Source organism: Erythrolamprus reginae, chromosome 2 (genome assembly GCF_031021105.1).
Source record: "Erythrolamprus reginae isolate rEryReg1 chromosome 2, rEryReg1.hap1, whole genome shotgun sequence".
In the NCBI taxonomy this organism is placed as follows: Eukaryota; Metazoa; Chordata; class Lepidosauria; order Squamata; family Dipsadidae; genus Erythrolamprus; species Erythrolamprus reginae.
This window is the reverse complement of record NC_091951.1, coordinates 68,498,960-68,522,390: the sequence shown is the minus strand read 5'-3', so window position 1 is coordinate 68,522,390 and position 23,431 is coordinate 68,498,960. Positions and strand designations below refer to the sequence as shown.

The 23,431-nt window shown below is 39.7% G+C and overlaps 1 protein-coding gene across 2 annotated transcripts in view; it reads right to left on the bottom strand.

Moving 5' to 3' along the window:
- The window catches only part of GRM7 (glutamate metabotropic receptor 7), a 553,799-nt gene that overhangs the window by 489,082 nt on the left and 41,286 nt on the right, over window positions 1-23,431 (bottom strand). The gene's annotated exons all lie outside the window — the stretch shown is intronic.

Sequence of the window (23,431 nt, the reverse complement as noted above, 5' to 3'; positions counted from 1 at the left end):
GTATATTATCAATACTAATTGGTTGTTCTTGTGTCTACAAAATTAAACCTGCATACTTAGACATCACTAGATGAAGTACACAGAATCAAATTTGTATTGGTCTAAGGATATAAAAGAGATCAGGACCTGACTGGGATAGATTAAAAATTTCTCATGTAGACATTGCAAGATAAATTAAAGCATAAGAATAAGCCAATTGATTTCCATGATATTATGTTCATCATATAAACACCATGATGAAGAGGAACATCAGGAATAATTTTGAAGTCTTGAACCTCATGAGATTAGGAATTAGGAATAAGAGGAACTAAGGAATGAAATCAAAGTAGTTTGCGAAACTACCATAAATGTGAAAAAAGACAAAAAACAGAAGAAAACAAACTGGCAGTCAGAATAAACAATATAAGTGACTAAAAAGGGAAGAAACGTCCAAGAAAAAAAGAAAGAAAGAAAGAAAACTTTCAGGAAGAACCTAACAAAGAAAGAATTTCACATAACTATTAGAAAAGACAAGAAACAGTATTACAATGAAATATGTAAAGACATTGAGGATGGAAACAAACATGGAAAAATAAGGAAAATTTTTGAAAACATTTCTAAACCCAGCAGTGGTTGCAATTTTGAACTGGTATGCTAAAGAAGACTAATTGACAGATAGCAATTGATTGAAAGATCACAGAAAGAGTGAAAAAAGTATACTGAAAATTTTTATACAAAGTATAAAAATATTTTATATTCATATACAGTAAAATATATCCTGTCAATGACTAGTTCAGTTTCAACCACAACAACACACGAGCACACAACAAACTTAGAGAAAACCGCTGTAAACTCGACTGCAGGAAATATGACTTTAGTAACTGAGTAGTTGATGCATGGAACTCACTTCCTGACTCTGTAGTATCATCACGTAACCCCCAAAACTTTTCCCTTAGACTATCCACTGTTGACCTTACCCAATTCCTAAGAGGTCAGTAAGAGGCATGCATAAGTGCACCAGAGTGCCTTCTGTCCCCTGTCCTAATGTTTCTCTTTAACTAGTAGCAAGTATTTATTTATTTATTTATTCATTCATTCATTCATTCATTCATTCATTCATTCATTCATTCTTTGTCCAATATACAATACATATGGAATGAGATAAACATTAAGTAGTATATATAGGGATAGTAAGTAAAAAAGAAGAGGAGTGGATGAGAGGGAGAGAATATATAGGATATATGAGAAAAGGAAAGGTAATTGGACAGGGGATGTTAGGCACATCAGTGCACTTATGTACGCCCCTTACTGGCCTCTTAGGAACCTGGAGAGGTCAATCGTGGAGAGTCTAAGGGAGAAATGTTGGGGGTTGGGAGTAGACACTATAGAGTCTGTTAATGAGTTCCACGCGTCGACGACTCGATTGTTAAATATATAAATATTGTTATATCTTTGTATACCACCAATAGTATTTGACAAAACAAACAAACAAATAAAATTTGTGATGCCAACTTCTAAGCTTTTTTAGAAAAGAAATGCACCAGAAAAATTGGAGAATGATACAATGGCCAGCAAATTGGATGAGGTTAGTCTTTATATCAATACAAACAAAGTAGATTTAACAAAGTGTGGAAACGATTATAGAATATACTTAATTTCAAATGTTGGCAATATAATGCTTAATATCATCCAAAACAGATTGAAACCCTACATGTAACCGGAGGTGTCAGATGTACAAGCTGGCTTTTGAAAAGGCCAAGGAACAAGAGATATTACTGCTGATACATACTGAGTAACTGAGAAAAAAACCCCAAAGAATGCCAAAAAGAAGTTAATGTATGTTTCATTGATTTTTAAAAGACTGTCAATTATGTTAATCAACACAACTTCTGCTACGGATTTAGAAAAATAGAAATCCTGGAACTTCTCCTGTTCTTATGCAAAATCTACACACAAGTTAGGAAGCCAAAGTCTATATGGAACATGACAAATCAGATGGGCTCCCGATTGGCAAAGGAGTGAGACAAGGCTCACTCCTCACCAGTGATGGCAAACCTATGGCACGGGTGCCTCACCAGTGATGGCAAGCCTATGGCATGGGTGCCAAAGGTGGCATGCAGAGCCAATATCTGCTGGCATGCGAGCTGTTGTTCTAGCTCAGTTCCAATGTGCATGTGTATGCCGGCCAGTTGATTTTTGGCTTGTACAGAGGTTCTGGGAGGGTGTTTTTGGCTTCCAGAAAGCCTCCGGGGTGTGTGGGAGAGGGTGTTTTTACCCTCCCCCAGCTCCAGGGAAGCATTTGGAGTCTGGGGAGGGCAAAACACAAGCCTACTGGGCCCACCAGAAGTTGGGAAACAGGCAATTTCTGGCCTTCAGAGGGCCTCTAAGTGGCAGGGGAAGCTGTTTTGCTCTCTCCAGGCATTGAATTATGGGTGTGGGAACTTGCACATTTGTGATAGTGTGTGCCTATGCTCTTTTGGTACCCAAGGGTAAAAAGTTCACCATCACTGCTCTATGCTAAGGGTCCCCAAAATTGGCAACTTTAAGACTTGTGGATTTCAACTACCAGAATTCTCCAGCCAGCTTTAAAGTTGCCAAGTTTGAAGACCTCTATTCTATACGCTCCCTCCTGAATATATAGTGAGGGAAACTGGATTGGTGTCAACCCTGAAGCTGGAAGGGTGAGTATAATCTTAAAGAAGGAAGAAGAAACATCAATAAGCATTATGCTAATGGCATTACTGCAATAGCTGAAAATGCAAATAACGTGTAAGCTCTTGTAATGAAAGTCAAGAACAGTGAAATCAGAACCAAAATTAAAGAATGTCAAATTAATGAAAATAGATGCAGCAATTAACCTTAGAATTGCTAATATTGAAGAGGTGGGTAACTTTTGCCCTCTATGATCAAGTATGAACAGGAAATGAACCCAGGAGTCAAAAATATATTATTCACTAGCACTGGGTAGAGTAACAATGACGCCTTTGGAAAAGTTCTGCCAAGTTGTGTCTATACCTACAAAGATCATAAGCATGCAGTTTCTCTGGGACACTCAGTAGAAAGCGAAGCTGGACTTTGAAGAAAAGGGATAGAAAAGGTGTGAGCAATGACCAGGCTGGTTCAAGGTTTCTGGGACTTGAGATTTACAGATCCTAAAGTTGCCATAGTTGTCCACAATTGGGGTAGAAATAATATTGGTATTTTTGAACACTGGAGTTGGAGAAGATTGCTAAACATATCATGTATAGCCAAGAAAAAAACAAATGGATCATCACACAAATCAACCTAAGTTCTCATCTCAGACATAAATGATCAGCCTCACATTATCATATGCAAATGCAAACAAATTCATAGATATATTCAGGAAGCATGAACTGGGTACATCTGCATGAAAATAGAACCACCAACCCCAAAATTGCCCTATTCTTGCATTTTTTTCTATCTCGCTAACACAGACCCATAATCTTCAGCCTTAGAGAAATCTGCAGTTCAGCTGCTCTAGTTTTCCTCAGAGAAACCCAACTAATTTTTTGCACTTCAGTAAATTTTGCCTGGCTGTCAACACCTTCTGAAATTCAGTTGCAGCCAAGATTGTCAGTTAGGTTGGCTCTCTCTCTTTTTTTTTTTTACATTAAAAATGGCCTTTGGGGAAAATGTCAAATCCAGAAATCAGGGTGTTCTAAAATGATTGTTCCTTAGGAAAGAGCAATACTGAAAATCTTTTGATAAATAGATACAATTTATGGTAATGCTTTTGAAAGTGTGGCAAATATATGATGACACATATAGTTTGATTGTGAATACTGTTTTCTGGTCACTGATCTTTGCTTTTCTATCAGATGCTTTTCTAGACATGATAAAAAGAGAAATCTGCAGTTAGAAATGTCCAAAATAGCAAAATCTTTAGAGTTGATATTTTACATAATTGGGTGAAATAAACGAGAATCTAATCAATGTACGTGTGTAGAGGCCAATGTGTTGTGTTGATAGATCACTCCAGCTTTTGAAAACATGTGATAAGTGCTCACAAATAGTTACTACAAGGAGTAATAACTATTTAGTTACTACAAGGAGGAATTGCCCATGAGCGTAAAAAGTTACAAATCATTTAGTAAAAAGGGGAAAAAATGATTCCTTGCCTCTCCATTATTGCATTCTCTCATCCCAGTAGATCTTTATCTGTTTTTATTTTTTACAGGGAAGGTGGTCCCATTTCCAAAGAAAAGGAACACACCATTTTTATTTTCAAAGAAATCTGACAGATTTATGAGGCATTCTGATAAATAAAGAAGGTGCTAAAGATTGACATTTTGATTTACAACATTCCAACTTTTGTGTCTAATATTTAAACCAAGACACAGAATGCAAAGAGTACAGCAAATAGTATGAAAGAGGTTTAGGTAAACGCCCATCCCCTTGGGTAGCTCCTTGTCAATTCCTGGTATAATCTCCTGGAATTAGGGTGTATCATCCTGCTACATGGACATTAAAATCCAAACTAGACTCCACCAAGAAAGCATAGCTATTTTAATTATTTACAATATTGTAGCCATGTTTCCCAAGAGGATTATGGGAAATTTAGAAGATATCAACCAGAAGGTACACTCTAGCCATGGAAAGGCAGGGAAAAGGTATAGTCTTGCCATTTATCCTGTATCTTAAGGAAGAATTCCTATTTCAGGATTTTAAAATTCATTCCAGATTAGTAAGAAATGCAGTTGTTTTCTTTCTCTTTGCTTTGAGGCAGAGTACAAAAAGAAGCTTTAATTTGTTGTCTAAATACATTACTGGAAGTTTTATTATTATACAGCTCTACTCTGCCTTTTTAAAAGCCATATTTCATCCCACCCACCCCGTTTTCATCAGATAACGTTCAAATTAAGCTCCTAAAAAACTCTATTGAAATCAATGAGTTAGTCAACACAACTAATTTAACTATTATTAATTTCAGTGACAATCTGTCACATTACATTTAGAAAGGCAAAATGTATTTTTATAAATGCATTATATATTATGATAAAAGTATTATTCATGCTCAGATACATGTAAATAAGCCATTTTACTGAAGTCTTGCAAAGCATTGTTCTTCGGGTGAATAATCTAGGAAGCCTACTTTCCCAGGAACGCTAATCCTCCACGCATCCATAATCCATTTGCTCCCTTTTTTCACCATTTCCATCAGAGATACTGAATACTGGAGAAGGAAGCCCCCAAAATATTGTGAGAAGAGAGCACAATCAAACATATCCTAGAATACAGAAAAAGTCACAGCAGAGCAATGCTGATAGAAATAATTCTTTTTCCCCTTTAAAGGACCTGCATGTTGCAGCATTAAAGATGTTTTATGTCAAATCTTTCTTTTTATTAGCCTATCAGTCTCTAGGTGGTTTGGTGTCCTTATTTAGAAGCCTTAGGATTGTTCAATGTTTATGCTGCCCTTCTCCTTAGACTCAGGGCAGCTCAGAATATGTTAGCAATAGCACCAATTAAGTTGAAGCTGAAGGCAGAACAGTCTTAAGTCAAGGACTTTCCAGGACGTAAGTCGAGCCCAGGCCTTCAAGGGGCCAGCTAGTCTGCTGGTCTAGCCCAGAGTTATATACTGTATATGGCTGTCAAATACAGGGGTAATCTAAAAGTCAGCAAGGATCCAAAGTTAATTCATTCCAAGTATATTAACTGTTTACATTTACTTACTGTTCAGTTACTTAAATTTTATATGAAGATTATGATGCCATGTTCAAGTGAGTTGGACTTCTCTCCTGGGACGATTCCAGCAAATCCATGTAGTTTTTTTTGGCTATATTTTTGGAGGTGGATTGCCATTGCCTCTTTCCTACAGCTAAGATATAAGGATTGGCTTTCTCACCAAGCTGGCTTCAGGCCTAAATCAGGACTACAACTCATGGTTTCCCATTTTCTAATCTAATGTCTTTACCCAATACATCAACTGGCTCTGTTTACTAGAATACTGCTTGCTTATTTATGTATTTACTTATCTGATGAACAAAAACTGGCACCCCGAGCCATTCTCCTTTGATGCAACCAACACCATCATCTTCAGGTCCCAACTTTACCCTACCCTACACTTAGGTTGTTATTTATGGCTTTCCTAAAGGCTAACAAGGTAAAGGTCTTCTGTATCTCAGTGGGAATTGTGTTCCACAAAGCAAAGGCTGTTATAGAAAAAAGCTTCCAATGTTCCACTAGGCCCTAGGGATCCCCAACTGGGGGTGTGAGATGATATTCCAGGGAGTGAAAAAACGTGGGTTTAGAAGTTTCAAAATTATAGTGTATGTGCATAATTATATGCATATAATTATTTACTTTTGTAAGAGGGATGAGAATATATCAGAAACATTCTAGGGTCACAGGGTAAGACAAAGACTAGGGTCACAAGACTAGGGCCACAGAGTAAGAACCCTTACAATAGAGCATCACCAAGTAGAGCAAGTTGTAATAAATTTCACCAGGGTATAAGTAACCATGAGCAAGGGGAGAATTAATACCTCTTTACTTAACAGCAGTCAAATGTTAAGTCACACCATGATGAAAATGTCTTAGAAACCACCTAATAATGATGTAGCTAATGTGAATCAAATCTTCTGTATATCTTGATTTTAAAGATTCCTTCTAAAGCTGTCTTTACACCAACTCTAAATGGGAAACATTTAGAGCCCACAGAACTGGTCTTCTCCGGGTCCCGTCAGCTAAACAGTGTTGGCTAGTGGGTCCCTGAGGGAGGGCCTTCTCTGTGGTTGCTCCGATGCTCTAGAACCAGTTATCTCCTGAGATCCAGACTACCCCCACTCTACTGGCCTTCCACAAAGTGTTAAAAATCTAGCTTTTCCAGCAGGCCTGGGGTTGTTGATCTGATGGTGGTAACCATTGAGATCCGTCCATAAATTGAATGCCTGGGTTTAACTATTGTATTTAAATTGTTTTTAAACTGTTTTTAAACTATAGTATTATGTGGATGTTTTATATTTTTGGTTGTGAGCCTTCTAGATTCCCTAGGGAGTTGGACAGCATAAAAATTGAATAAATAAATGGATAAAAGTCCTTTTAAATTCACTCATGTGCAGTATAATTATTTTCATATTGTACTTCCAATTTAACATTTCATTATTTTGAAAAGGAATGTTGCTATTGATGAGGTATTGAGTTGATGCGGTATTGAGTACTTGTTTAATAAGATTCTAATTATTGTACTTTGGTTACCATAGGGTTTTTTAGATATAAAATAAGTATGTTAACATTTTTACTTAAGACAGAATATCAGGATGACAGTTGTATTAAGATCTATTTGATTCGGAGCCTTATGCTGTGGCTTGGCTGTTTAGTCAAGATAAATTTAAAAAAACCTAGCGTAGAGTACTTAGCTAAAATATTAAACGCCAGCTGCTGTCAACCTGATTTCCTCCAGGCCAGCCAAGCTAAGTAGGCAGTGGTTCCTCTTGGGCAAAATGTATTCAGCAAACTGAGCAGAAAAGCTACCAACTGCAGCACACCAGCTTGTCAGCTGGTGAAGTGAAGAAATGCATGTGATGATCAGCTTAAAAAAAAAGGAGTCTCCCATAGGAAAAACCATTCAATCTGAAGTTTAAATTTAGTAACTACATTGCAGATCTGAGAAGGCCGCTATAAACCTCCTGCCAAGATAACCAAAAGAAACCATAGAAAGGCTTCTGAGCAGAGCAGAGCGATTCTTCTCAGACATATTAGTGATATAATCTCTTTCTATCCAGCTCTTCGCAACAATGCATATAGGCAGATATGGTTATTATCCTAAGCAAAAATTCAATAAAATAAATAAACTCAATTATATTCAATGACAACAGAAGCACTCTATGTGCTTCAAGATCAACTGTGAAAGATAAGAGCTTTTATATCTCTGAACAATCAGATAAGTGAAAAGTGAAAAATGTTTTTGACAATAAATATCCATTTCAGACTCTACGAAGTGTTATTTGTAGGAATGTAAAATGCAAAGGATATTTCTCTCTCTGCCGAGCAAAACTCCACATTGGCGACAGGAAAGGCATCCGGCTATTAAATACTCTGCTAGATCCATTCAATTGCCCAGATTTTACCCCACAATATATTATGGGGGTCCTTAAATAATGATGATTTCAATTTGTTGCAGACCAACTCCGACACTTTCAGACTATTTCAATTGACTCTACTAAAGTCTTGCCTTTGCGGATTTTCAGTCTGTATAGGAGGTGGACCAGTTATTGGATAGGTGCAGAGTAACAATATCTGTACTAGAGAGGTGAGTCTGTTTGGCCCTTTGAATTCACCTGTAGTTGGTCTGCTGAGGGCCATGTTTGTTCCTCATTCATCAGCAGTCCTAGTTAAGCTGATGATTGTTTCATTCCTTTAGTTACATTTTTTTGGGGGGGGTGGTTTGCCATCCCATATAAGATTAATCTTCCTCTACTGCTTACCAACATTTAGATGCTATGAGCATCTTCCTTTTATAATTGGAGCCAGGTATAATCCAGTGCTCTACAAACTACCTTAAAACCCTGCTGTTCTGTTCGGGTCATAAGTTTGAGTCCCTGTAAAAAATTTTCCCTGCATATCTGAAACTTGAAATTTCATGACTGTTCATCATTTCAGGGGTTCTTTCTATGAGAATTTTTTTTGGGGGGTGGGGGGCTTAGTTTTTGCTGGGCAAAAAAAGTTACAAATCTTCTGTTCCCGGGTCACCCTGACCCGGACCGAAAACTCTTCATTTGCAGTGCTTATGTATGGTCTTTTTGAAAGCTTTTTTCACTTGGAAAGTAGTCTGAACATTTCTGCACACAATGGAATGAAAATTGAACTGAAAAAATTAATCCTTATTGGTTTATTTTGCACATAAATGTGCCTCCCCCCCCGTTTTTGTGAAATGTTTTTCAAGTTATGGATAGTTTTGCTTGCAAAATGCATTCTATTTTACTGAAGTTGGTGTGGGATTGGTAGCTTGAACATTTCTGAATATAAGAAAAATATAAAGGAACTGAAAAAAATGATTCTTATTGGTTTTTTAAAACCCCCCCCTCGGCTGCTTGCAACCATTTTCACTTTTTATTTTTTTATGCTCCAAATCCGAAATATTCTTTAAAATCTTAGGCATTCATTTACTCAATTCAACAATGCTGATCATCAAAAAAAAAATTGTGGGGGTGGGGGAAAAATTTTTTTTCTGGGCAAAAAAAAAGTCACATTTAGTCTGTTTGGGTCATATAGACCCGGACCAAAATGATTTTTTTTAGGTACTTGAATTTGGTCTTTTTGAAAACTTTTTCAACTGGAAAACTAGTTTGAACATTTATGAACATAATGATATGAAAATTGAACTGGAAAAATTGAGACTTATATTTTTATTTTGATTAAAAAACCCCTTCCCCCATCCTTTCTGAATTTCGTGTCAATTTCTATTTTTTAAGTCTACAAATCCCTAAGGAATTTTCCCCCAAAAGGTTTGATATACTAAATTGAACATTTCTGAATATAAGAAAAATATAAATGAACTGGGAAAAATGGTTCTTATTGGTTTATTTTTGCCACAAAAGGGCCACCCCCCCTCGGCCTTGCTGTGTGCCATTATTGTCACTTTTTATACATATTTGGCTAGAAATATTTGGAATATCCTTTTGAAAATCAACCACATTGTAGCCAGAGAACTAATTTTATGAAACAAATCCATTTTACTAAAAAAAAGTATGTAAGTTTGAAATTAACAGCATAATTTTTATATAAATTGAAATAATTGAACACGGGGGGAGGCATACATTTGTGTGCAAAATAAACCAATATGCATCAATTTTTCCAGTTCAATTTTCATATCATTATGTTCAGAAATGTTCAAGCTAACAATCCCACACCAACTTTAGTAAAATAGAATGTATTTTGCTAGCAAAACTATCCATAAAGTGAAGACTATTTCAAAAAAATGGGGGGGGCATGCATTTCATCAACAAAATAAACCAATATGCATCAATTTTTCCAGTTCAATTTTCATATCATTATGTTCAGAAATGTTCAAGCTACCAATCCCACACCAACTTTAGTAAAATAGAATGGATTTTGCAAGCAAAACTATCCATAAATTGAAAAGAAATCACAAAAACGGGGGGGGGGGCGTGCATTATATCCGCAAAATAAACCAATAAGATTTACTTTTTTCATTTCAATTTTCACATCATTGTGTGCAGAAATGTTCAGACTACTTTCCAAGTGAAAAAAGTTTTCAAATTGACCAAACATAAGCACTTCAAATGAAGAGTTTTTGGTCCGGGTCATATGTGACCCGAACAGAAGATTTTTAACTTTTTTCGACCAGAACAGCAGGGTTAAAGTCCTGGTGGTGTGGGGAAGTTCTTGCTGCCATACCTGCCTTCTACATACTGTACATCAAGTATGTGTTCTTAAGTAATTAGTAATTGGTTTTCTGAAACAGAAAGTGGGAGGACACTGTATTAAGGGAGTTGACTAACGGGGAAATATGGTAACTAGTGAAGGGTGAATCGAACTCGCACAATTCGGGTCCGTACCGAATTTTGCGGTGTTCGGTATGCCGAATATGAACCCGAAATTTTTTGAAACTTCAGGCAAAGTTCGGGGTCGTGTTCGGTGTTTGGAGCTTTGTCTTCACCGGCAGGTTGCTAAGGACACCAAGGTGATCACTTCCTAGATTCCATGGAATCCAGGAAGTGATCACCTTGGCGTCCTTAGCAACCTGCCGGTGACATCAAAGCTCCGCCCCCAGATTCTCTTCATGGGAGGGATTCCCCAGCTCCTTCAAAGGGAGGTCTTCACATAAAAATAAACATGTTTATTTTTACGTGAAAGGACCGCCGTTTGCTAGCAGCGCCGCTGCGGCATCCTTTCAGGTAAAAATAACAATGTTTATTTTTACGTGAAGGTCTCCCTTTGAAGGAGCTGGGGAATCCCTCCCACGAAGAGATTCTGGGGACAGAGCCTTGACGTCACCGGCAGGTTGCTAAGGATGCCAAGGTGATCTCTTCCTGGATTCCATGGAATCCAGGAAGTGATCACCTTGGCATCCTTAGCAACCTGCTGGTATACGTGACGTCAAAGCTCCGCCCCCGGAATTTCCGTTGGGTTCACCCATCACTAATAGTAACCTGCTGTTTTAATTAACTGTTTTAAAAGCTGTTGACAAAATATCTGTCCAAAGATGATGCATTGAAGGGCAGCTTAGTTTAAAGCTGGTATATATACAGGAAAGGAGCAACTTAAATTTGTGCATATGCCCTTAGTGCAGCTTTGTATGGATTGTGTAGATTAATCTGCATTCTGTAGTGTCAGTTTCTTTTGTCTCAAACTGGCTGTCTTTCACAATGTTATAGTCGTGTTGCACCTCCACTTTGTTCAACCTATATATAAACACATTGAAATGTTATATAATGACATAAATCCCCAGAAACCTCTTCCCACGGGTACTAAATTTGGAATCATTAAAGCCTGCTTTTTTGGAGACGTGGAATGCAGATAACAAAATAAGGACTGCAAAGAACAGGTGGAGAAATCTGTACAGAAGACAAGACAAATCACTCATTAATTTTTTATAAAATGGAGAAAAATATTGTGGCAAGCAAGTCTTCCCTTTGAAAAGAGATCAAATTAAAAATTGCCAAGAATTGGGCAGGAATCAATTTTGCAGAAACAGTTTGTGTGAAAGCATGGGGCTGTGAGACTGACCATCACTAAAGAGAATGCTGGGAATTAATATTTATCTTAAAATGTTTAAAATTATGTACCAGTGTTATACATACTTGCAAATTCAACATTAGCTAACTTAATTTGCATACCTAGCTTTTGATAGTTGTTATGATGAAAAGTGCTAGTTTTGCTTTCCAAACAATCTCCCTCTTTTTCTAAATTAATTCCAAGGATTGACTTATATACTTTGCAATGAATCTAGTCACTGAAAAATTCAATTAATGCATATGACACAGTGGTTACAAAGTGTTTAGATCTTCAGAAATCATTAGAATTTTAAATAGAAGTTGGGAATCTAAAATATACAGCTATTATTTCTAGATCTGTCAGAATTTGCAGAGAATGTAGCAGAATTTGTCAGAAATTTTCAAAGCAAGAAGCAGCAAAAACCATCCTTCTGATACGAATGAATATTATAAAAAAATATTTCCTTTAGAATTTTAATAATGCAAATATTATCTTCTTCTTCCAGTGGACCACACTTTGTTCATTAATTTGGAAATGTGTAGATGGTTTGCCAATTCAATTCAAAGAAGTTAGGTTTCAAATCTGCATAATCTACTTTAATGAAATCAGGTTTTTTTTCATTTATCAAACTTGCTACCACTTGTGAAATATAGCTTTAAACATGTTAAATCTTGTCTTTGTCCTGCATAAGGCTAAGTTACATAACAAGTAGTTTCATCAATACTGGTAATTCCCTAGTCCTTTTTAATTTATTAAAGTGATGAACTGTTGGCTCTTGGACTGATCTCATGGATTATCCAAATCTTTCAAATAACTAACTCAAGTGGTGAGTGCTACCAATACTGAAGTGGCCAAGATATCTACTTAGAAACCAAAAGAAGTGTCTGAAAGTAAAAATTTAAAGAAGGCTCAATACTCTCCAACAGACATGGATTCTTAAGGTCATTTAACAAAGGAACGAACTTCCATAAAGTTTCCTGGATAAATGCAAGACTAGAATCCTGAAAATAGACATGACTTAGAATACTCAGAATTTTGGTATATCCCACATCTATCTTCTAGCATTAAAGTGGATGGTCCTGTGCTAATAGATACATAATGGGATCATCCATATATGCAGCACGTATATGTACATTCACAGAAAAATGTATATGTATAAGTGTGTGTATAATGCATCGATCGATAGATAGATGGATGGATAGATAGATAGATAGATAGATAGATAGATAGATAGATAGATAGATAGATAGATAGATAGATAGATAGATAGGCAGGCAGGCAGGCAGGCAGGCAGGCAGATAGGCAGACACAGACAGACAGACAGACAGGGTCCCTCTCCATCAAAACATCATTTTCAGAAAGGCACTTCATTCTTAAACTGCCATTGAGCCAGGATGGCAGGACACAGATAGCAGTTGACTAATTAGAATTGTAATTAAACTGAATGAAATAGATTGCTTGGAACCAAAAGGGGGATAAAATTGATGCTGCCTCTTTCTAACTAAATGCAAATCTTAGTTTGATTGCTTATTTTAAAAGTAAAGCAATCTCTTTAAATCAAATGGCAGGCAAAAGCAATATCTTAAATGCTAGGAGTTACAAATATATAACTAACTCAAAAGGAAGATTATTTAGAATTTAAGACAACCATCCCCCAAGGAACGAATTAAATGAAAAAAGGGCTCTTTTGCAATGTTCTCAATGACCTTCCATTTAAATGGGGAAGACACTTCTTCTTCAGGTAAATACTCCATCCATAAGACTAAAAGAATGCTGCATTTGGGTATTATTAGAAATTTTAAATGAAAAAGAAATAAAAGGATGCATGAAGTTGGCTACTTTTGCATAATTCATGAAGTTTGGGTTTCATTTTCAAGGCAGCCATTCTCATTGTACATATATTTGTCGTCAATATTTACCCTACATTGAAACCAACAGAGAAAATCCTGAATTAGAGAAGTAAGGTGGACTCAGCATGCATGAAGTCTTCTTTCTTAGGTTCTGTACTTTTTTTGCATGTTAATTAAAATACAGGGACAGATTGTAGAATATATTGCTGACATCTGTAGTTTAAGTGAACCAGCTCTGAATTGAGCACTGAACATGCTTACTAAGTTTATTATGTTCACTTCCACAGACATTGCAAAAATAATGGCTATATTGCTGCACAACACACCAGTGGAGATTCTGGAGATTAATGCAGAAATATTTATGAGAGAATCAAAGCTGGCTGGTGTCAATGGATCACCAATATATCCACCCAGAAGGAGTTGGAAAGTCTATAAATACAATAAATTAAACTAAATATCTAGTAGTACCTTATGACATGATCAATAGGTGGGTATCATTGACTCAAACTCAACCCTGATAAGACGGAGTGGCTGTGGGTTCTGCCTCCCAAGGACAATTCCATCTGTCTTTCCATCACCCTGGGGGGGGAATTATTGACCCCCTCGGAGAGGGTCCGCAACTTGGGCGTCCTCCTCGATCCACAGCTCACATTAGAGAACCATCTTTCAGCTGTGGCAAGGGGGGCCTTTGCCCAGGTTCGCCTGGTACACCAGTTGCGGCCCTATCTGGACCAGGACTCACTGCTCACAGTCACTCATGCCCTCATCACCTCGAGGTTCAACTACTGTAATGCTCTCTACATGGAGCTACCTTTGAAAAGTGTTCGGAAACTTCAGATCATGCAGAATGCAGCTGCGAGAGCAGTCATGGGCTTACCCAGGTATGCCCATGTTTTACCAACACTCCGCAGTCTGCATTGGTTGCCGATCAATTTCCGGTCACAATTCAAAGTGTTGGTTATGACCTTTAAAGCCCTTCATGGCATTGGACCAGAATATCTCCGAGACCGCCTTCTGCCGCACGAATCCCAGCGACCGATTAGGTCCCACGGAGTGGGCCTTCTCCGGGTCCCGTCAACTAAACAATGTCGGTTGGCGGGACACAGGGGAAGAGCCTTCTCTGTGGCGGCCCCGACTCTCTGGAACCAACTCCCCCCAGAGATTAGGACTGCCCCTACTCTCCTTGCTTTTCGTAAGCTCCTTAAAATCCACCTTTGTCGTCAGGCATGGGGGAACTGAGACATCTCCCCCGGGCATATACAATTTATGCATGGTATGTTTGTATGTATGTTTGCTTAGTAAATGGTTTTTTAAAAATATTTTAAACTATAATTTAGATTTGTCATGAATTGTTTTATTTTCTTGTGAGCCACCCCGTGTCTGGAAAAAGGAGAGTTTTGTCCAGTTGAATTCCCACCTTATTCACTCATGAGTCTGTGAGCCATTATGTTAAAAACTGAAAACCCCAGTCAAAGCAATTAGAAAATGGTGACATATTTTTAATAAGCTTAATTTGAGATTTTAAGCTTAATTGTTCTACAAATCAGATATGCAACATTTTTTTAAAAAAAAAAGTTCATTTCAAAATATTATTCCATAACATAATATTCCAGCACAGAGCCTGCAGGTCCTTAGAAAATATATAAATGATTGCTTTTTTTCTTCTTCTTCTCCAATATAGTATTTGCAATCAAGAACATTATCAGTTCAGAGGAAACCCCACATCTGTATAGTCGTACTTTACACTTATGCAAAAACTCATCTTCATTTTGTGCAAATGTAAAGTAGTAAAACCAGAAAGGCCAATGCCACAGAGATGCAAAAATGAAAAAAAAATGTAGTTAGTGACCATTTGCAAATTGTACATAGAAACATAGTTGAGAAATGTTCCTGGAAATACAATAAATATTCAAATTATGTGTAGCCTAACCCAACCTAGAGAAAGAAGAGAAAAATATCTTGGTCCTGCAAGTATTCAGTGGAATATTTGTTGTGAGTTTATATGTCCAGATAGCAATATTTACATCCAGTAAAGGGCTGCCATTCACGGTCCTACTAGAATGGTCGGGAGGGAGCACGGGGGTGGGGGGCCCATGCACGGCGTGCCCACCATCGAATTTCCTGCACATGCGCAGAGTCATGGCCAAAGCCGTTCTGCCCGGGAGCTACCAGCGGGAAGAAATCCTGCAAGAAGGAAACAATTTCTTCCTGCTAGCAGCTCTCGGGTGGGATGGACCGCCACCACTGCTCAGGAACCAAGCCCCGTGGCTGCCAGCAAAGGAATTCCATTTAGTCCCATGGGGGAGCTACCAGAAGGAAGAAATCTGGGACTAAACGGGGCACCTTTGCTGGCAGCCACAGAGCTGGGTTCCTGCACAGCAGCGATCTATCCTGCCCAAGAGCTACCAGCGGGAAGAAATCCTTTCCCGTTCACGGCTGCAGTCATGGTCCTCCTCGGCAAGACCGGCCTCCACAATGGGGCATGTCTGGCCAGGCCGAATGGGGCAGCAGCAGCAGCGGCAGCCACAAAAGTGGCAGCAGCGGTGGCAGGAAGCACCTGCCCATCCTCTCTTTTTTTCCTGCCTAGATTTCTTCCCGGTGGCAACTCCTGGGTGGGATGGACTGCGGTCACCACGGCCGCCATGCAGAAACCCTGCCCTGGGGCTGAGGGCAAAGGCACCCCGTTTAATCCCAGATTTCTTCCTTCCAGCAGCTCTCCTGCAGGACTAATGGAGCGCCTTTGCCGGCAGGCATGGGACTCAAGCAGGCAGAGGATCGGATGCATCTCTTTGCTGAGCCAGAACAAGAAGTAGCTCGGAAAGGTGGCTGCCGCCTGCTACACCCCCTCCAGGCCCACCCTGTAGCATTTTTTATGCTGGCAGCCACTTCTCCAAGCTGCTACTTATGCTGGCTCAGCTAGGAGACACACTCGGTTCTCTGCCTGCTCAAGCCGCCCCGGTCCCACTCTGGCTGCGGTAGGACAGCAGGTGCATCTTCTAGCCAAGCCAGCTTGAGAAGCAGCTTGGAGAGGTGGCCGCCACCTGCCACGCCCACCTGCCAGGCCTACCCTGTAGCATTTTTTCATGCTGGTGGCTCCAGGCTGGAACTGACAGCTGCCACTGCCGCCGCAGAGGCCAGCAGTAAAAAATGCTCCAGGGCAGGCCAGGCGGGTAGGTATGGTGGGTAGGTGTCGTGGGCGGTGGTCACCTCTCTGAGCTGCTTCTCACACTCACTCAGCTAGGAGACGCGTCCAGTGCTCTGCCTGCTCAAGCCACCCTGGTCCCACTCTGGCTGCAGTGGGGCAACAGGCCCCACCGTGTATGGTATGCTAGTGTGTATGATTGGTTTTTAACTTGTGGTGTTCTTAAAATTAATTTAATATTGGATTTGTCTTGTATTGCTGTTGCTGTGAGCCGCCCCGAGTCTGCGGAGAGGGGCGGCATACAAATCTGATTAAACTAAACTAAACTAAACTAACTCCTACCTAAGCCAGGAAACGTGCTGGGCAGCTCAAATCTCCTGTTCAAATGGCCCCAGCAGCAGCAGAGACACACCATGCCCACCGAACAAGCGCTGCGCTTTCTGGCCCCACCTAGCAGTAGGTGCTGTCGCTACTGGCTGGGGCGGCGAGATTTGGTTTCTGCACATGCGCAGAAGCCAAATCTCCTGTGCACGGTGCACGCACGGCATGTGCACAATGGGTGGCGATGGAGATGCATGCGCAACTTCATTTTTGCTGGTGGAACGGCGTTCCACCCCATCCTGGTAGCAGCCTATCTCTGCTTACATCTCATTATATGTAATTTCAACATAGAACAATATAATTAGTATATAAATCCTCAAATCAATCATTTGTGAATATATCCGGAATTCTTAAGTAAACATGCTTTTCCATAAAAAATGATGGGGAAAAGTATGCTCTAATAAAAACAATGGAGACTCTCCTTATAGGTTTTCTTCCATTGACAACTTTATGTTGCTTCATATGATATTCCGAAAGGAATTACATTCTGGATTTATGAAAGAAAACAATGAAATGAGTTGAATTCACTATCTTTCCTTAACTATCAGTGAACCACAGAACTGAAAACATGATAAGAAAACTCTCATCCATTGAATAACCCATTTTTGTGATATCAGTTGATGAATGCACTAATTCAGAAGATGCTTCCAGATTGATGTTTGGTGTTAGACTTGTTTATGAAAACTTCAGATCTTATGTTTATTATACCATCTTCAACAAGAATAACTTGACAAAATATTTAAGTTTATTGACGATTTTATGAATCAAAATGGTATTTACTGGGGAAACAAAGCAGGTCACTTGGATTTATGATAAAGCTTGGGCAATGGTGGGTTTATACATGGTTTAAAAGATGTAGCAGTTTGTGTACTGTCAATGTGTAGTACTGCTAGAATATGTGCAGTCCCCCCACCCCACATTTAGATTCTACTCTTCAAGAATACATAATACCAACAGCAATAGCACTTAGACTTATACACTTCTTCACACTGTTTTTTATATCCCTCTATAAACTGTTTACAGAGCTGGATATTGCCTCCATAATCTGGGTCCACATTTTACTGACCTCAGAAGAATGCAAGGCTAAGTTAACCTTGAGTCTGGTGAAATTCAGTATGCTATGTTATAGGCAGCCCTCCAGCAGGCAGCAGAAGTAGCTTGCAATGCTGCATTCTAATCACCATGGCTCTATATCTAAAATTTATAGAGTCCATAAAATTTATTTCTTTTAAATTCTAGCATTGTGCAATTAATTAGGAAATGAACATAAGATTCTGTTATTTAAAAAGGAGCACCAATAGCTATTTCAATGAATTACTGTATTTGATATGAGTCTAAAATGAAAAATCAATTATTTTTCTTTTTTTGGTTCGACATCTCCCACAGCGTTAGATTGTGAAATTAATGTATCATCTTTAGTTATTATGCACTGAAATTGACCTATAAAATGCACTGAATATTGACCTAGATCTCCATATACAATTTTTTTAGTTCATGAAATATTTTTCCATAGGATTCATAATCACATCATTATTTTTATTAAAAATATTTCAGAGCTATAAAATACAGATATAATGAATGAGTTAAACTTGTACTTCAAATAAAAAAGTAAAACATTCATTTTTTAATATTTTAAAAATGCATTTTGAGATTTCAAAAAGAGATATTAAAAAACCTATTTTCAACTGTATAAAGTTGGAAAAAACACTGCTCCAGAATATACATATTCATTTAAAGAATACATAGTGGCTTTTCACATAACACCTGTTCCTCTTAGAAAAGGAAACAAGTGGAAAATTGATTTGTAAATTTAGTAATACTCAAAAGACTAAGATTGATTACTGTGCCTGAGGCTAAACAATGTTCTTTCTACAAAATTGCTAAAAACTCCTTACAAGTCTCAATCCAGGAAGAATAAAAATTCCTTCCTTAAGCCTCATTGTCCAACATAAATGTCTACATATTTGTATTGTCTGCAGTAAAGGTTCTGGAGTTATTTTCCCAGACTCTCCTTTATAAAGCAATGGACAGCAAACTCCAGCTACTTCCTGGAATGGATGCCATTTACCCCTCTGAGTCTCAAGTAGCAGGAGACAAGGGCTACTTTGTGCCACCAGCTGGTGCAAATATGCTAAAGCAGAATGCTGGTGCCATACAAATGCTGAAGCTGCACTGCAGGAAAAAGAAGCATTCGATTTTGCTGCAAACTCATCTCTAGAGGAGCACTTGCTGAAATGGCGTGGGAAACTTTGGCCGAGCTCGTCAAGAGATGAAAGTTTGCAGGGGGCCAAACTAGCAGGCCCTTTCTCTCATGTCTCCCACCCAGAGTCCTCGCAGAAGGAGAGAAGTAGGCCCGAAAGGTGGCTGAACGTCCCCTCAGCAGCTGTTTTGCTGATCACAGCGAATTCTTGGTCTTACCTTCCTGTTCCAGTTTGCTCACACCACTATCTATCTATCTATCTATCTATCTATCTATCTATCTATCTATCTATCTATCTATCTATCTATCTATCTATCTATCTATCTATTTAGTCCAATACACAATGAGGGTTTTAGTGGGTATCTATCTATATACACATAGTAAAATACATGATGAAGGTTATGGAGGAGATACTCATAGTAAAATATATCTAAGAAATAATAGAAAAGAAGATCTAGTAATAGAACATATCAATGAAAGAATAGAAGAAGAGATATAGGAATAGAAGAAAGGTATAGGAGATATAGGAGAGCAATAGGACAGGGGAAGGAAGGTACTCTAGTGCACTTGTACTCGCCCCTTACTGACCTCTTAGGAATCTGGATAGGTCAACCGTAGATTATCTAAGGGTAAAGTGTTGGGGGTTTGGGGATGACACTATGGAGTCCGGTAATGAGTTCCACGCTTCGACAACTCGGTTACTGAAGTCATATTTTTTACAGTCAAGTTTGGAGTGGTTAATGTTAAGTTTAAATCTGTTGTGTGCTCTTGTGTTGTTGTGATTGAAGCTGAAGTAGTCGCCGGCTATTTCAAGATGAATTTCACACTTGGCCTTAAGAGTGAGGGCTGTCGTGCAAACTGGTTGATGTTCGTTGGTGCAGCCTTGTGCTCCTACATACAGACTGGATTAATTGCTCTTGGCCATAACCAGCCCAGGAGCCAAAATTTCTCCATGAACCGCCAACATTTTCTCATGGACCACCAATAGTCTGTGGGCAACAGGTGGTGACCTGTGTTATAAAATATGCATAAATCAGGTTGTTGTTTTTTTTAAGTTCACTGAGAACTGAACTTAGAGACATAGTTTTGGGCGTCAGAAAATGTCAGACCAACAGCCAAGTCTCCATGCATGTCTTTTTATAATTACAAATCTGATTGATAGCTAATATGTAGAAGAAAGAATATCTCTTTTACTAATTCCTCAGCTCCACAAATTCTCTTCCTCTGTTGTTAATTATCCAAGCGCTAAACAACTTGAGCCTAAATGCAAGAAAGAAATACCGTACCTTGAAGATTTGCCATTGTATTTGTATTTAAAGGTTGGCTTAAGATATATGATAACAGAATTGGTAAAGAAAATTATAATGCCACTGTAATGGTTTTTGGAGAGTCAGAATTTGTACATCATTCTCTTTGCTTAATTTTGGCAGAGTTTTAAACCTTCTCGTCATTTCTACAGAAAAAAAAGAACCCCTCATCAGCAGCTTGGCAGACTGTTGCTTCCAAGTGTCTTTATTATTGCAGTAAAGGAATGCCATCAAAAATAACCACTCTGGTTTATTTGTGTATAAAATATCAATTTCATTTTTCTTCACTGGTAAATTTGTCATGGCACATGATAGAAAAGCAGCTATTTATAGAATAGCAAAAACAAGAAAACATTGGAACAGAAAATTAAGAAACAGATTATTAAGAAACCAATCAAAATATAGGATACACATATGTAAATAAATAAATAAACACGGAGGAATTCAATTTTTTGTCTGATTTTTTAAAATGTTTGCCGGTTATATGTATGATTATAAGAATGATTTATCTTATTTCTGTATCACTGTAGAAAATATAGATGGCCTAATACAAATGAAAGTGTTGTGACTAAGATGAAAAATCAGCCAATCAATCAAATAAATAAAAGCATCTTGCTGCTTGAAACAAAAATGTGTTCAGACATTTACTAGGCTGACAATTGAATCTTAGCTGAATATGTCCAAATACTGTCCTTTTCTTCAGTTCAGGGTGATACTGAACCTGCTTGCCCCCCCTCCCCCCCGAACTGGATTTCTTGGTGGAACCACAGGCACCGCCATCTTGTTTTTCTCTTCTATGCACTCACAGAAGCTGGGGGGGGGTTGTTTTGTTTTTTTTGCTTCTGCGCATTTGCGGATGCTGGATTATTATTATTTTTGCACCGTGCATGCATGCAGCACATGAGGAAGTGAACTGGCAGCGAGGTAAGCTAGACTCCACCCCTGGTGATATGTGTTTAGTTTAAGGAAGAAAGGATAAGGCAGACCATAACACATATGGTTTGTGCCTTTACAGCAGAGGTCCCCAACCTTTTTCGCACCAGGGACCGGCTTTAAGCTAGAGCAGTTTTCCATGGCCCGGTGAGGGGGGGGGCTTTGGTCATATGGGGATGGGGTTATGGAGGGGTGGAGCCAGGGCCACCATCAGGAATTTTGGGGCCCCATACAGCCTAAGTGTCTGGGGGCCCCCTCCCCGCCATTTTAAAACTACTTTATTTTGCGACATACCAATTATGTATGAAATTTACCTTCTTTGGGGAGGGGTGAAAGGGGAGAGTAAGAGAGGAAGGATTGAAAGAAGGGAATGAGGGAGGAAAGAAGGGAGGAAGGAAAAGGAAAGCAAGAAATGGAGGGAGGAAAGGAAGGAAAGAAAGAATGAAAGAAAGAAAGGGGGAAGGGACAGGAACAGAGGAAGGAAGCAAGGAAACTTATGAAAGGGGAGAGTAAGAGAGGAAAGACTGAAGGAAGGGAGGGAGGGAAGAAGGTAGGAAGGAGAAAGAAAAGAAGAAATAGAAGAAGGGAAGGTAAAAGAGAGAAAGAAAAGAGCAAGAAAGAAAGCAAGAAAGAAAGCAAGAGAATGAAAGAGAAATAAAAATAGAGAGGGGGAATGAAAGAAATGGAAGGAGGGAAGGAAGGAGAGAAAGCAAGAGAAAGAAAGAAAGCAAGAGAGAGAAAAAAAATGAAAGAGCAAGAGAGCAAGAGAGCAAAAGAAAGAGAGAAAGAAAGAAAGAAAGAAAGAAAGAAAGGCAACTTCAAAGAAAGGCTCACTGAGCATCTCTCACTCTCTTTCTCTCCCTCTTTCTTTCTCTCTCTTCCTTTCTATCTCTCCTCTTCCTTTATCTCCTCTCTCCCTCTCCCTTTCTCTCCCCCTCTCTCCCCCTCTTTCCCTCTCTCCCTCTCTTGCTATCTCTCCCCCCTCTCCCTCTCTCTTTCTCTCTCCCTCTCTCTCTTTCTCCCCCCTCTCTCCCTCTCTCTTTCTCCCTCTCCCTCTCTTTCTCTCTCTCCCCCCTCTCTCCATCTCTCTTTCTCCCTCTCCCTCTCTTTCTCTCTCTCTCCCCCCTCTCTCCCTCTCTCTTTCTCTCTCTACCTCTCTTTCTCTCTTTCTCCCCCCTCTCTCCCTCTCTCCCTCTCCCTCTCTTTCTCTCTCTCTCCCCCCTCTCTCCCTCTCTCTTTCTCTCTCCCTCTCTTGCTATCTCTTTCTCTCCCCCCTCTCTCTCTTTCTCTCTCTCCCTCTCTTGCTATCTCTTTCTCTCTCTTTCTCCCCCCTCTCTCCCTCTCTCTTTCTTCCTCTCCCTCCACTCATCCATTCCGGGGGTCTTTTTCGGACTTCCCAATCCAAGTCATGCAGCCTTGCGGAGCTCCTGGTGGTCTCTCATCCCCGAATCAGCCAGGTAAACATGGCCCCCTCTTCCCTGGCCCGAAACCAGCGAAGGTTGGGGGAATTTCTGCGCAACCCCGGCCACTTTCGGGGTTAAATTCCTCTCCCCGCCCTCTCCGCACCTCTGAAGGGAGCAGGGCAGCGTTGCTGGGCTGGCCAATTCTGGGCAGGGGGCGAATTCCTCCCGGGGGGGTGGAGGTGTGGATGTGTGCGTGCGCCCGGAAGGCGTCCGAACTTTGCCCGGCGGAGCTCTGCAAACACGAGGCAGGGAGGGAGGGAGGCCGTTGCCCGGCCAGCGGGCACCAAACAGGGCAGGGCTCCATGGGAGGGGAGGGGGCGCCCCGCGTGGGACCCCCCCCGGCGGGCTCCGTCCGGTCGGGAAAAAGGGGGGCAGGGGTCTCTCGGCTGGGGCGGCGCTGGGGGTGCTCTGCACACGCTCAGGGTGCCAGAAGCTGTGTATGAAAGGGAAGGGGAGGGGGCACCTCGCGGCTGGGG